Source organism: Budorcas taxicolor, chromosome X (genome assembly GCF_023091745.1).
Source record: "Budorcas taxicolor isolate Tak-1 chromosome X, Takin1.1, whole genome shotgun sequence".
NCBI lineage: Eukaryota > Metazoa > Chordata > Mammalia > Artiodactyla > Bovidae > Budorcas > Budorcas taxicolor.
In genome coordinates, this window is record NC_068935.1 from 63,919,190 (window position 1) to 63,935,955 (window position 16,766).

Consider the following 16,766-nt stretch of genomic DNA (forward strand, 5'->3'; position numbering starts at 1 on the left):
AAAAAACACAAACACTGAGAATCAGACACAATCACACTGAGAGAGACATACACACTGAGACAGACACACACATTCAGAGACTCAAAACCCACTGAAAGACTCATGCAGAGACACTCAGAGACTTGCAAACACAGACAGACACACACTGAGGGACATACACATACAGAGGGAGAAACACACACACACACACACACTGAGTACAAGGCACACTCACAATGAGAGAAACACACTGACAGAGACACGCACTGAGAGAGATACAAAAACACAATGAGAGACACACGGAGAAAGACATACACGGAGAGAGACAGAAAAACACACTGAGAGACACACATTCTGAGTGACACACACAAAGACACACAGAGACAGGCAAACTGACAGGGACACACACACTGAGAGACACCCTCATCCAGGAACAGAAACAGTCCTGAGAGCAAGACACCCATAAACACTGAGAATCAGACACGCTCACACTGAGAGGGACACAAGCACTGAGAGAGAGTCAAAACACACTGAGAGACACACAGAGACATGCAAACATAGAGGGACACACACACTGAGATCATACACATACAGTGGTAGAAATACACTCTCCTGAGAGCAGACAAACACAAACACTTCGAATCAGACACACTCACACTGAGAGAGACCCACACACTGAGAGAGACAATCTTATTGAGAGAGACATACACAGAGTCAAAACACACTGAGAGACACAGACATACAGAGAGACACAGACAGAGACACACAGAGAGGCAAACTCCCTGGGGCACACACACTCAGAGACATACACATACAGTGGGAGAAAAACATACTCCTGAGAGCAAACAAACACAAACACTGAGAATCAGACACACTCTACTGAGAGAGACACACACACAGAGAGACACTCACATGCAGAGACTCAAAACACACTGAGAGACTCATACAGAGACAAACAGACACGTGTCAAATGAGAGAGACATACACACAGAGAGACATACACACACACTGGGAGAAACACACACACACACTAAGAATAAGGCACACTCATATTGAGAGAGACACAATGACACAGACAGAATCTGAGAGACAGAGAAAAACAAAATGAGAGAGACACACTGACAGACACACTCACTGAGAGAGAGAGAAAAACACTGAGAGACACACATGCTGTGAAACACACATACAGAGAGACAAGCCCAGAGACACACAGACACAGTAAACTGACAAGGACACACACTGAGAGACAGCCTCATCCAGGAAGAGTCAGACTCCTGAGCGCAAGACACACACAAACCCTGAGAATCACACACACTCACACTGAGAGGGAAAACACGCTGAGACAGACACACACATTCAGAGAGTCAAAACACCCTGAGAGAAACACACAGAGACACACCAACAGAGAGAGACACACACACTGCGAGACACACATATACAGTGGGAGATATACAGACACACACTAAGAACCAGGCACACTCACAATGAGAGAGACACACTGGCAGACACACACACTGAGAGAGTGTTTAAAACACACTGAGAGAAACACACAGAGACACAGAGAAAGGCAAACTCACTGGGACACACACACTGAGAGACATACACATACAGCTGGAGAAACACACATTCCTGAGAGCAAACAAACACAAACACTGAGAATCACACACACTCACACTGAGAGAGACACACACACTGAGAGAGACACACACATTCAGAGACTCAAAACACACTCAGAGACACACAAAGAGACACAAAGAAACATGTAAACTGAGACATACACACACACTGGGAGACCAACACGTACACAGGAAGAAACACACACACACACACTAACAACCAGCACGCTCACAATTAGAGAGAATCCCTCAGAGAGATACACACGAAGAGACAGTGAAAAACTCACTGAGTGACACACACAAACTGAAAGACATATACAGAGACACACAGACAGGCAAACACACAGGGACACACACACTAAGAGATATACGCATACAGTGTGAGAAACACACACTCCTGAGAGCAAAAGAACACAAACACTGAGAATCAGACACACTCACACTGAGACAGACACACACACTGAGACAGACACACAGATTCAGAGACTTAAAACCCTCTGAGAGACACATGCAGAGTCACACAGAGACATGCAAACCCAGACAGACACACACTGAGAGACATACACGTACAGAGGGAGAAACACACACACACACACTGAGAACAAGGCACACCCACGATGAGAGAAACACATTGACAGAGACACGCACTGAGAGAGATACAAAAATATAATGAGAGACACACTGGGATAGACACACACTGAGAGAGACAGAAAAACACACTGAGAGAGACACATACTGAGAGACACACATAGAGACACACAGAGACAGGCAAACTGACAGGGACACACACACTTTGAGACACCCTCATCCAGGAAGAGAAACACTCCTGAGAGCAAGACACCCACAAACACTGAGAATCAGACACACTCACCCTGAGAGGGACACAAGCACTGAGAGAGAGTCAAAACACACTTAGAGACACACACAGAGACACACAGAGACATGCAATCTGAGAGAGACACACACACTGAGAGACATACAGATAGAGTGGTAGAAACACACACTCCTGAGAGCAAACAAACTCAAACACTGAGCATCAGACACACTCACACTGAAAGAGACACAGAGACACAGAGACACACACATTCAGAGACTCAAAACACACTGAGAGACACACACAGAGACACAAAGAAACATGTAAACTGAGACAGACATACACACTGGGAGACATGCTCGTACACAGGGTGAAACACACACTCACACACACTAACAACCGACATGCTCAAAATTAGAGAAAATCCTGAGACAGACAAACACTGAGAGACAGTGAAAAACACTCTGAAACATGCACACAAACTGAGAGACTCACACATAGACACACAGACAGGCAAACTCACAGGGACACACACACTAAGAGATATACGCATACAGTGGGAGAAACACACACTCCAGAGAGCAAACACACAAAAAAACTGAGAATCAGACACACTCACACTGAGAGAAACACACACACTGAGAGAGACACACTTATTGAGATGGACACACACAGAGAGAGTCAAAACACACTGAGAAACACACACATGCAGAGAGACACACACAGAGACACACAGAGAGGCAAACTCACTGGGACACACACAGTCAGAGACATACACATACAGTGGGAGAAACACACATTCCTGGGAGCAAACAAACACAAACACTGAGAATCAGACACACTCACACTGAGAGAGACACACACACTGAAAGGGACACACACACACTGAGAGTTAGCCAGGCACACTGAGAGAGACAGATACACAAACACACACACTGAAAAAGACACACACAAGAGACAGACACTCACTGTGAAAGTGTGAACACAAAACATACAGAGACACACACACTGAGAGAGAGAGAGACAACCACACTGAGAAGGAGAAACACACAGTGAGAGACACAGACAGACATTGAGAGAGACATACACACTCAGAGTCACAAATCATGAGAGACCCACAGAGAGAGACACAGAGACACACACACTGAGAGACATACACATACAGGGAGACACACACACACTGAGAGACACACCACACTGAAAGATACATACACAGTGAGAGAGCATCACAAACACTAGAAACACACACAGAGACACATGCAGACACACATACTGCGAGATATACCCTCATATATAGAGAAACACAAAAACACAGACACATACACACTGAGAACAACACAGACTCACACTGAGAGAGACACACACGCTGAGAGAGACACACAGGGAGAGAGACATACACACTGAGAGACAGTCACAAACACTGAGAAACACACACACAGACACATATAGACACACAATTGAGAGATGCACACACTGACAGGCATACCCTTACAGAGAGAGAAAAACAAAAACATGGACACACACACCCTTAGAACAAGACAGACTCACATTGAGAGTGACACACACACTGAGAGAGACACACATATGGAGAGAGACATACATACTGAGAGTCACAAACACTGAGAAACACACACACAGACACATACAGACACAATTGAGAGATACACACACTGTGAGATATACCCTTAGAGAGAGAGAAAAACAAAAACACAGAAACATACACACACGGAGAACAAGACAGACTCATACTGAAAGACACACAAATACTGACAGAGACACACACACTGAGAGACATACACATACAGAGAGAGACATCCACAAACATGCTAAGACACACTCACAATGAGAGAGACACACTGAGAAACACACACTGAGAGAGAGAGAAAAACACACTGAGAGACCCACATACTGAGAGACACACATACTGAGACACACACAGAGACACACAGAGACAGGCAAACTGAAAGCGACACACACACTGAGAGACACCCTCTTCCAGGAAGAGACACACACTCCTGAGAGTAAGACACACACACACTGAGGGAGAGAAATGTAAACACAGAGAGCGAGACACACATTCATACTCTGAGAGAGACACACACACACTTAGAGAGAGACATGAACAACTTAGAGGGAGAGAAACACACATTGAGAAACACACAGAGACAGCACCAAAGCGACCCACAACACTGAGGCAGATACACAATGAGACAGAAACACACACATGGAGAGAGAGACACACACTTGGAGACACATACACAGAGACACACACACTGAAAGGGGCATACACACACTGAGAGTTAGCCATGCACACTGAGAGAGACAGACAAACACACACACACACACTGGGAAAGACACACACAAGAGAGAGACACCAACTGTGAAATAATGAACACACAACATACAGACACACACACACACTGAGAGACACACACACTGAGAGACAGAGAGACATCCATACTAAGAAGTAGAAACACACTGTGAGAAACACACACACTGAGAGGAACATACACACTGAGAGAGACACACAAACATTGTGAGCCACACATGGTGACACATAAAGACACAAACACAAAAACACACACACAAACACACACTTAGAGACGTACACATACAGGGAGAGACACACACACACTGAGAGAGACATCCGCACTGAGAGACACACACACTGAGAGAGACTTAAATAATTCGAGAGAGTCACAAACACTGAGAAACACAAACAGAGACCCATAGAGACAGACGACGAACAGACACACATACTGAGAGTCATACACATACAGAGATAGACACACACACACTGACACACACACACTGAGAATCAGACACACTCACACTGAGAGACAAACACAGAGACACACAGAGACACACACACTCAGAGAGAGAGGCACACACACTGAGAGAGAGACACACACACTGAGAGACACCCTGATCCAGGAAGAGACACACACTCCTGAGAGCAAGTCTCACACACACACACTTAGGGAGAGAAACTGAACCACAGAGAGCGAGATGCACATTCACACACTGAGAGAGAGCCACACACACACTGAGAGAGACACACACACAACTTAGAGGGAAAGACACATATTGAGAAACACACACAGACACTAACAAAGAGACTCACAACACTCAGGCAGACACACAATGAGACAGAAACACACATGGAGAGGGAGACACACTGTGAGACACACAAACAGAGACACTGTGAGAGTCACACAGAGACACACACTGAGAGACACACACAATGAAAGGGACACACATGCTGAGAGTTGGTCATGCACACTGAGAGAGACAGACACACAAACACACACACTGAAAAAGACACACACAAGAGAGAGACACTCACTGTGAAAGTGTGAACACACAACTGACAGAGACACACACACTGAGAGACACATACACTGACAGAGAGAGAGAGACAACCACACTGAGAAGGAGAAACACACACTGAGAGACACACACAGACACTGAGAGAGACATAAACACTCAGAGTCACAAACCATGAGAGACCCACACAGAGAGACAAAGAGATACACACATTGAGAGACACACACACTGAGAGACATACACATACAGGGAGAGACGTACACACACTGAAAGGGACATACACACTGAGAGAGAGTCACAAACACTGAAAAACACACACACAGACACATACAGATACACAACTGAGAGACACACACGAACAGACATACCCTTACAGAGAGAGAGAAAAAAAAAAAACACAGAGACACACACACACACACTGAGAACCAGACACATTCACACTGAGAGAGACACACACACTGAGAGAAAGACAAAAACACAGTGAGAGAAACACACAGAGACACACAGAGACATGCAAACTGAGAGAGACACACACTGAGAGACATAAACATACAGAGAGAGGCACACACACACATGCTAAGAACTAGACACACTCACAATGAGAGAGACACACTGAGAGAGCCACACCCAGAGGGAGGGAGAAAAACACATTGAGAGAAACACATAATGAGAGATACACACAGAGACAGTCAACTAACAGGGACACACACACTGAGAGACACCCTCATCCAGGAAGAGACACACGCTCCTGAGAGCAAGACACACACACATACACACACACACTGAGGGAGAGAAACTTAAAGACAGAGAGCAAGACACACATTCACACTCTGAGAAAGACACACACACACTGAGAGAGAGACATGCACAACTTAAAGGGAGAGACACACACATTGAGGACACACACAGACAGCACCAAAGAGACCCACAACACTGAGGCAGACACACAATGAGACAGAATCACACATATGGAGAGAGGATACACTGGAGAGACAAACAGAGACACACACACAGAGACACACACTGAAAGGGACATACACACCGAGTGTTAGCCATGCACACTGAGAGAGATAGACAAACACACACACACACTGAAAAAGACACACACAAGAGAGAGACATTCATCATTAAAGTGTGAACACACAACATACAAAGACACACACACACTGAGAGACAAACACACTGAGAGAGAGAGAGACATCGACACTGAGAAGGAGAAACACACTGTGAGAGACATACACACTGAGAGAAACGTACACACTGAGATAGAGACACAAACATCGTGAGCCACACAGAGTGACACATAGAGACACACATACAGATACACACACACACACACACACACACATACAGACAGACACATACAGAGAGTGACACACACACACACTGAGAGAGAGAGACATCCACACTGAGAGAGCGAAACACACTGAGAGAGACTTAAATAATTCGAGAGAGCCACAAACTCTGAGAGACAAACACAGAGACACATAGAGACAGACAACAGACAGACACACACACTGACAGTCATACACATACAGAGAGAGACACACACACACTGAAACACAAACACACACCTAGAATCAGACACATTCACACTGAGAGAGACACACACAGAGAAACACAGAGACACACACTCTCAGAGAGAGAAGCACAAACACTGAGAGAGAAACACACTGAGAGGCACACTCAAACTAAGAGTGACACACAAAACTATATGAGAGTAGACACACACACTGTGGAAGATTGTACACAAAACATACAAAAACACACACTAATTGAGAAACACACAAACACTGTGAAAGAGAGACATCCACAATGAGAGAAACACATAGTGAGAGACACACACAGACACTGAGAGAGACATACACACTCAGTCACACACCATGAGAGACCCACACAGAGAGACATAGAGACACACACATTGAGAGACACACACTGAGAGACATACATATACAGAGAGAGACACAGAAACACTGAGAGACACACACACACTGAAAGAGACATACACACTGAGAGAGAGTCACAAACACTGAGAAACACACAGAGAGACACATATAGACACACAACTGAGAGATACACACACTAAGAGACATACCCTTACAGAGAGAGGAAAACAAAAACATGGACACACACACACACTGAGAACCAGAGAAACTCACATTGAGAGAGACACACATTCTGAGAGAGAGACAAAAACACACTGAGAGACACACACAGAGACACACAGAGACATGCAAACTGAGAGGGACACACACACTGACAGACAGACACAAAGAGAGAGAAGCACACACACACACACCCTAATAACCTGACACACTCACAATGAGAGTGACACACTGAGAGAGACACACACTGAGAGAGAGAGAGGAAAACACACTGAGAGACACACATACTGAGACACACACAGAGACACACAGAGACAGGCAAACTAACAGGGAGACACACACTGAGAGACACCCTCATCCAGGAAGAGAAACACACTCCTGAGCTCAACACACACACACACACACACACACACACGCTGAGGGAGAGAAACTTAACCACAGAGAGCGAGACACACATTCACACACTGAGAGAGACACACACCCACTGAGAGAGAGGGAGAGATGCACAACTTACAGGGAGAGACACACACATTGAACAACACACAGACACTACGGAAGAGACCCACAATACTGAGGCAGACACACAGTGAGACAGAAAAACACATGGAGAGAGACACACACTGGGTGACACACAAACAGAGACATTGTGAGAGTCACACAGAAACACACACACTGAAAGGGAAACACACCCACTGAGAGTTAGCCATGCACACTGAGAGAGACAGACAAACACAAACACACATTGGGAAACACACACACAAGAGAGAGACACCAACTGTGAAATAATGAACACACAACATACAGATATACACACACACTGAGAGACACATACACGGAGAGAGAGAAGACATCCATACTGAGAAGAAGAAACACACTGTGAGAGACACAGAAACTGAGAGAAACATACACTGTGAGCCACACTCAGTGACACATAGAGACACACACACAGACACACACACACACACTTAGAGCATACAAATACAGAGAGAGAAACATACACACACTGAGAGAAACACACACTGAGAGACACACACACTGACAGACTTATACAATTCGAGAGAGTCACAAACACTCAGAGACACACAGAGAGACACATAGAGACACACAACGAACAGACACAAACACTGTGAGTTGTACACATAGAGAGAGAGACACTCACACTGACACACACACAAGGAGAACCAAACTCATTCACACTGAGAGAGACACACAAAGAGGCACACAGAGGCACACACACTCCAAGAGAGAGGAACACACTCTGAGAGAGAGACACAAACACTGAGAGAGACATACACACTGAGAGAGAGAGGCACAAACACTGAGAAAGACACAAACAGACACATACAGAACAAACAGAGATACACACACTGAGAGACATACCCTTACAGAGAGAGAAAAACAAAAACATGGACACACACACACACTAAGAACCAGATACACTCACACTGAGACAGACACACATAATGAGAGAGAGACAAAAACACACTGAGACACACACACAGAGACACACAGAGACATGCAAACGGAGAGGGACACACAGACTGAGAGACATACACATACAGAGGGAGGAACACAAACACTAAGAACCAGACACACTCACGAGAGAGACACACTGAGAGAGACACACACTGAGAAAGAGACAAAAACACACTGAGAGACACACATACTGAGAGACACACACAGAGACAGGCAAACTAAGAGGGACACACACACTGAGAGACAGCTCATCCAGGAAGAGACACATATTCCTGAGCGCAAGACACACACACAAACACAATGAGGGAGAGAAACTTAGTCACAGAGAGTGAGACACACATTCACACACTGAGAGAGACACACACACACTGAGAGAGGCACAGTTCACTTCAGTTCAGTCGCTCAGTCGTGTCCAACTCTCTGCGACCCCATGAACCGCAGCACACCAGGCCTCCCTGTCCATCACCATCTCCCGGAGTTCACTCAGACTCACGTCTATCGAGTGCGTGATGCCATCCAGCCATCTCATCCTCGGTCGTCCACTTCTCCTCCTACCCCCGATCCCTCCGAGCATCAGAGTCTTTTCCAGTGAGTCAACTCTTCGCATGAAGTGGCCAAAGTACTGGAGCTTCAGCTTTAGGATCATTCCTTCCAAAGAAACCCCAGGGTTGATTTCCTTCAGAATGGACTGGTTGGATCTCCTTGCAGTCCAAGGGACCCTCAAGAGTCTTCTCCAACACCACAGTTCAAACGCATCAATTCTTTGGCACTCAGCCTTCTTCACAGTCCAACTCTCACATCCATACATGACCACAGGAAAAACCATAGCCTTGACTAGACAGACCTTAGTCGGCAAAGTAATGTCTCTGCTTTTGAATATACTATCAAGGTTGGTCATAACTTTTCTTCCAAGGAGTAAGTATCTTTTAATTTCATGGCTGCAGTCACCATCTGCAGTGATTTTGGAGCCCCCAAAAATAAACTCTGACACTGTTTCCTGTGTTTCCCCATCTATTTGCTATGAAGTGATGGGACCGGATGCCATGATCTTCATTTTCTGAATGTTGAGCTTTAAGCCAACTTTTTCACTCTCCTCTTTCACTTTTCTCAAGAGGCTTTTTAGCTCCTCTTCAGTTTCTGCCATAAGAGTGGTGTCATCTGGATATCTGAGGTCACTGATATTTTTCCCGGCAATCTTGATTCCAGCTTGTGTTTCTTCCAGTCCAGCGTTTATCATGATGTACTCTGCATAGAAGTTAAATAAGCAGAGTGACAATATACAGCCTCAACATACTCCTTTTCCTATTTGGAACCAGTCTGTTGTTCCATGTCCAGTTCTAACTGTTGCTTCCTGATCTGCATACAGATTTCTCAAGAGGCAGGTCAGGTGGTCTGGTATTCCAGTCTCTTTCAGAATTTTCCACAGTTTATTGTGATCCACACAGTCAAAGGCTTTGGCATAGTCAATAAAGCAGAAATAGATGTTTTTTCTGGAACTCTCTTGCTTTTTCCATGATCCAGTGGATGTTGGCAATTTGATCTCTGGTTCCTCTGCCTTTTCTAAAACAAACTTGAACATCAGGGAGTTCACTGTTCACGTATTGCTGAAGCCTGGCTTGGAGAATTTTGAGCATTCCTTTACTAGCATGTGAGATGAGTGCAATTGTGCGGTAGTTTGAACATTCTTTGGCATTGCCTTTCTTTGGAATTGGAATGAAAACGGACCTTTTCCAGTCCTGTGGCCACTGCTGAGTTTTCCAAATTTGCTGGCATATTGAGTGCAGCACTTTCACAGCATCATCTTTCAGGATTTGAAACAGCTCAACTGGAATTCCATCACCTCCACTAGCTTTATTCATAGTGATGCTTTCTAAGGCCCACTTGACTTCACATTCCAAGATGTCTGGCTCGAGATTAGTGATCACATCATCATGATTATCTGGGTCGTGAAGATCTTTTTTGTACAGTTCTTCTGTGTATTCTTGCCACCTCTTCTTAATATCTTCTGCTTCTGTTAGGTCAATACCATTTCTGTCCATTATCGAGCCCATCTTTGCATGAAATATTCCCTTGGTATCTCTAATTTTCTTGAAGAGATCTCTAGTCTTTCCCATTCTGTTGTTTTCCTCTATTTCTTCACATTGATCACTGAAGAAGGCTTTCTTATCTCTTCTTGCTATTCTTTGGAACTCTGCATTCAGATGCTTATATCTTTCCTTTTCTCCTTTGCTTTTTGCCTCTCTTCTTTTCACAGCTATTTGTAAGGCCTCCCCAGACAGCCATTTTGCTTTTTGGCATTTCTTTTCCTTGAGGATGGTTTGATCCCTGTCTTCTGTACAATGTCACGAACCTCATCCCATAGAGGGAGACATACACACTGAGAGAGAGACACAAACATTGTGAGCCACACATAATGACACATAGAGTCACACACAGACACACAGACACAGACACAGACACACACTTAGAGACATACATATACAGGGAGAGACACACACACACACACTGAGAGAGATGTCCACACTGAGAGAAACACACACTAAGTGAGACACACACTAGAAATACTTAAATAATTCGAGAGAGTCAGAAACACTGAGAGACACACAAAGAGACACATAGAGACAGACTACGGACAGACACACACACTGAGAATCATACACATACAGAGAGAGATACACACACTGACACAATGACACACACTGAGAATCAGACACATTCACACTGAGAGAGAAACACACACAGACACACACACTCAGAGAGAGAGGCACACACAATGATAGAGAACCCCATCACACTGAAAGACATACTCACATTGAGAGAGACACACACAATATATGAGAGTAGACACATACACTGCATAAGTTTGAACACAAAACATACAGAAACACACACTCATTGAGAAAGACACACACAGTGCAACAGAGAGATATCCACAATGAGAGAGAGAAACACATGGTGAGAGACACACACAGACACTGAGAGAGATATACACACTCCGAATGCACACACCATGAGAGATCTATACAGAGAGACATAGAGACACACACAGTGGGAGACAAACACACTGAGAGACATACACATACAGAGAGAGAGACACACACATACTGAAAGAGACATACACACTGAGAGAGAGTCACAAACACTGAAAACACACACACGAACACATACAGACACACAACTGAGAGATACACACACTGTGAGACATACCCTTACAGAGAGAGAAAAACAAAAAAAATGGACACACACACTGAGAACCAGACACACTCACCTTGGGAGAGACACATACTGAGAGACGGAAAAAACACTGTGAGAGACACACACAGAGACACACAGAGACACACACACTCAGAGAGAGAGGCACACACACTGAGAGAGACACACACACTCAGAGAGAACACCATCACACTGAAAGATACACTCACACTGAGACAGACACACACACTATGTAAGATTGAACACAAAACATACAGAAACACACACTCATTGAGAAAGACACACACACACATTGCGAAAGAGAGACATCCACAATGAGAGAGAGAAACACACAGTGAGAGACACACACAGACACTGAGAGAGACATACACAGTCAGAGTCACACACCATGAGAGACCCACACAGAGTGACATAGAGACACACACAGTGAGAGACACACACAATGAGGGACATACACATACATAGAGAGACAGACACTGAGAGACACACACACACACTGAAAGAGACATACACACTGGGAGAGAGTGACAAACACTGAGCAACACACACACAGTCACATACAGACACAAAACTGAGAGATATACACTCTGAGAGACATACCCTTACAGAGAGTGAAAAACAAAAACACACAAACACACACTATTAACCAGACACACTCACACTGAGAGAGACACACACACACTGAGAGAGAGACAAAAACACACTGAGACACACACACAGAGACACACAGAGACATGCACACTGAGAGGGACACACAGACTGAGAGACACACACACTGAGAGACATACACATATGGAGGGAAAACACAAACACACACCCTGAGAACCAGGCACACTCACAATGAGAGAAACACACTGACAGAGACACACACTGAGAGAGATACAAAAACATAATGAGAGAGACACACTGAGAAAGACACATACTGAGAGAGACAGAAAAACACACTGAGAGACACCATACTGAAAGACACACACAGAGACACACAGAGACAGGCAAACTGACAGGGACACACACACTGAGAGACGCCCTCATTCAGGAAGAGAAAGACTCCTGAGAGCAAGACACCTGCAAACACTGAGATTAGACACGCTCACACTGAGAGGGACACACACACTGAGAGAGAGTCAAAACACACTGAGAGAAATAGAGAGAAACACAGAGACATGCAAACTGAGAGGGAGTGTCACACTGAGAGACATACACATATAGTGGGAGAAACACACACCCCTGAGAGCACACAAACACAAACACTGAGAATCAGACACACTCACACTGAGAGACACACACACACAGAGACACACACATTCAGAGACTCAAAGCACACTGAGAGACTCATACAGAGACAAACAGACGCATGCCAACTCAGAGAGACATACACAAAAGAGACATACACATACACTGGGAGAAACACACACACACACTAAGAACCAGGCACACTCACAATGAGAGATATATACTGACAGAGACACAGACTGAGAGACAGAGAAAAACAAAATGAGAGAGATACACTGACAGAGAACTCACTGAGAGAGACACACTGAGAGAGAGAGAAAAACACACTGAGAGACACACATGCTGAGAGACACACACTGAGAGAGTGTTAAAAACACACTGAGAGAAACTAACAGAGACACAGAGACATGCAAACTGACAGGTACACACACACTGAGATGCACGCACATAAAGTGGGAGAAACACACACAGAGACACACAAAGAATCAGGACCAATCCGCAATGAGAGAAACACACTGACAGAGACACACACAGAGAGAGAGAGAGAAACACAATTAGAAAGACATACTCAGAGAGAGGCACACTGAGATAGAGGGAAAAAGACACTGAAAGACACACATGCTGAGAGACACACATACAGAGAGACAAGCCCAGAGACACACAGACACAGCAAACTGACAAGGACACACACACTGAGAGACACCCTCATCCAGGAAGAGTCACACACTCCTGAGCACAAGACACACACAAACCCTAGAATCAGACACACTCACACTGAGAGAGACAACACACTGAGAGAGACACACACATTCAGAGAGTCAAAACACACTGAGAGAAACACACAGAGACATGCAAACTGAGAGGGAAACACACACTGAGAGACACACACATACTGTGGGAGAAATACAGATATACCCTTAAAACCAGGCAGACTCACAATGAGAGAGTGACACTGACAGAGACACACACTGAGAGAGAGAAAAACACACTGAGAGAAACACATCCTGAGAGAGATACACACTGAGAGAGTGTTAAAAACACACAAAGAGAAACACACGGAGACACACAGACAGGCAAACTCACTAGGACACACACACTGAGAGACATACACATACAGCTGGAGAAACACACATTCCTGAGAGCAAACAAACACAAACACTGAGAATCAGACACACTCACACTGAGAGAGCACACACACACACCGTGACACACAAAGTCAGAGACTCAAAACACACTGAGAGACTCATAAGGTGACAAGCAGACACATGCAAACTCAGAGAGACATACACACAGAGATACATACACATACACTGGGACACACACACACACACTAAGAACCAGGCACACTCACAATGAGGGAGACACACTGACAGACACACACACTGAGAGACAGAGAAAAACAAAATGAGAGACACACAGTGACAGAGACACTCACTGAGAGAGAGACACACTGAGTGAGAGAGAAAGATACACTGAGAGAGAGAGTAAAACACACTGAGAGACACACATGCTGAGAGATACACATACAGAGAGACAAGCACAGAGACACACAGACACAGCAAACTGACAAGGACTCACACACTGAGAGACACCCTCATCCAGGAAGAGTCACACACTCCTGAGTGCAAGACACACAAAAACCCTGAGAATCAGACACACTCACACTGAGAGAGACAACACACTGAGACAGACACACACATTCAGAGTGAAAACACACTGAGAGAAACACACAGAGACACACAGAGACATGCAATGTGAGAGGGTCACACACAGTGAGAGACACATACACACAGTGGGAGAAATACAGACACACACTAAGAACCAGGCACACTCACAATGAGAGACACACTGACAGAGACACACACTGAAGGAGACAAAAACACACTGTGAGTAACACATCCTGAGAGAGATACACACTGAGAGAGTGTTAAAAACACACTCAGAGAAACACACAGAGACACACAGACAGGCAAACAGACTGGGACACACACACTCAGAGACATACACATACAGCTGGAGAAAAACACATTCCTGAGAGCAAACATACACAAACACTGAAAATCAGACACACTCACACTGAGAGAGACACACACATTCAGAGACTCAAAACACACTCAGAGACACACACAGAGACACAAAGAAACATGTTAACTGAGACAGACAGACACACTGGGAGACATACACATACAGAGGGAGAAGCACACACACACACTAACAACCGGCACGCTCACAATTAGAGAGAATCCCTCAGACAGACACACACTGAGAGACAGTGAAAAACACACTGAGACTCGCACACAACCTGAGAGACCCACACAGAGACACACAGACAGGCAAACTCACAGGGACACACATCCTGAGGGACTTACACATACAGTGGGAGAAAGACACTCCTGAGAACAAACAAACACAAACACTGAGAATCAGACACACTCACACTGAGAGAGACACACACACAGAGAGACACACACACTCAGAGACTCAAAACACACTGACAGACTCATACAGAGAAAAACAGATGCATGCCAACTCAGAGAGACATATGCACAGAGAGACATACACATACACTGGGACACACACACACACACACAAAGAACCAGGCACACTCACAATGAGAGAGACACACTGACAGAGACATAGACTGAGAGACAGAGAAAAACAAAATGAGAGAGACACACTGACAGAGACACTCACTGAGAGAGGGACACACTGAGAGAGAGAGAAAAACACACTGAGACACACATCCTGAGAGACACGCTTACAGAGAGACAAGCCCAGAGACACACAGACACAGCAAACTGACAAGGACACAAACACTGAGAGACACCCTCAGCCAGGAAGATTCACACACTCCTGAGCGCAAGACACACAAACACTCTGAGAATCACACACACTCACACTGAGAGAAACAACACACTGAGATAGACACACACATTCAGAGAGTTAAAACACCCTGAGAGAAACACACAGAGACACGCAAACTGAGAGGGAGACACACACTGG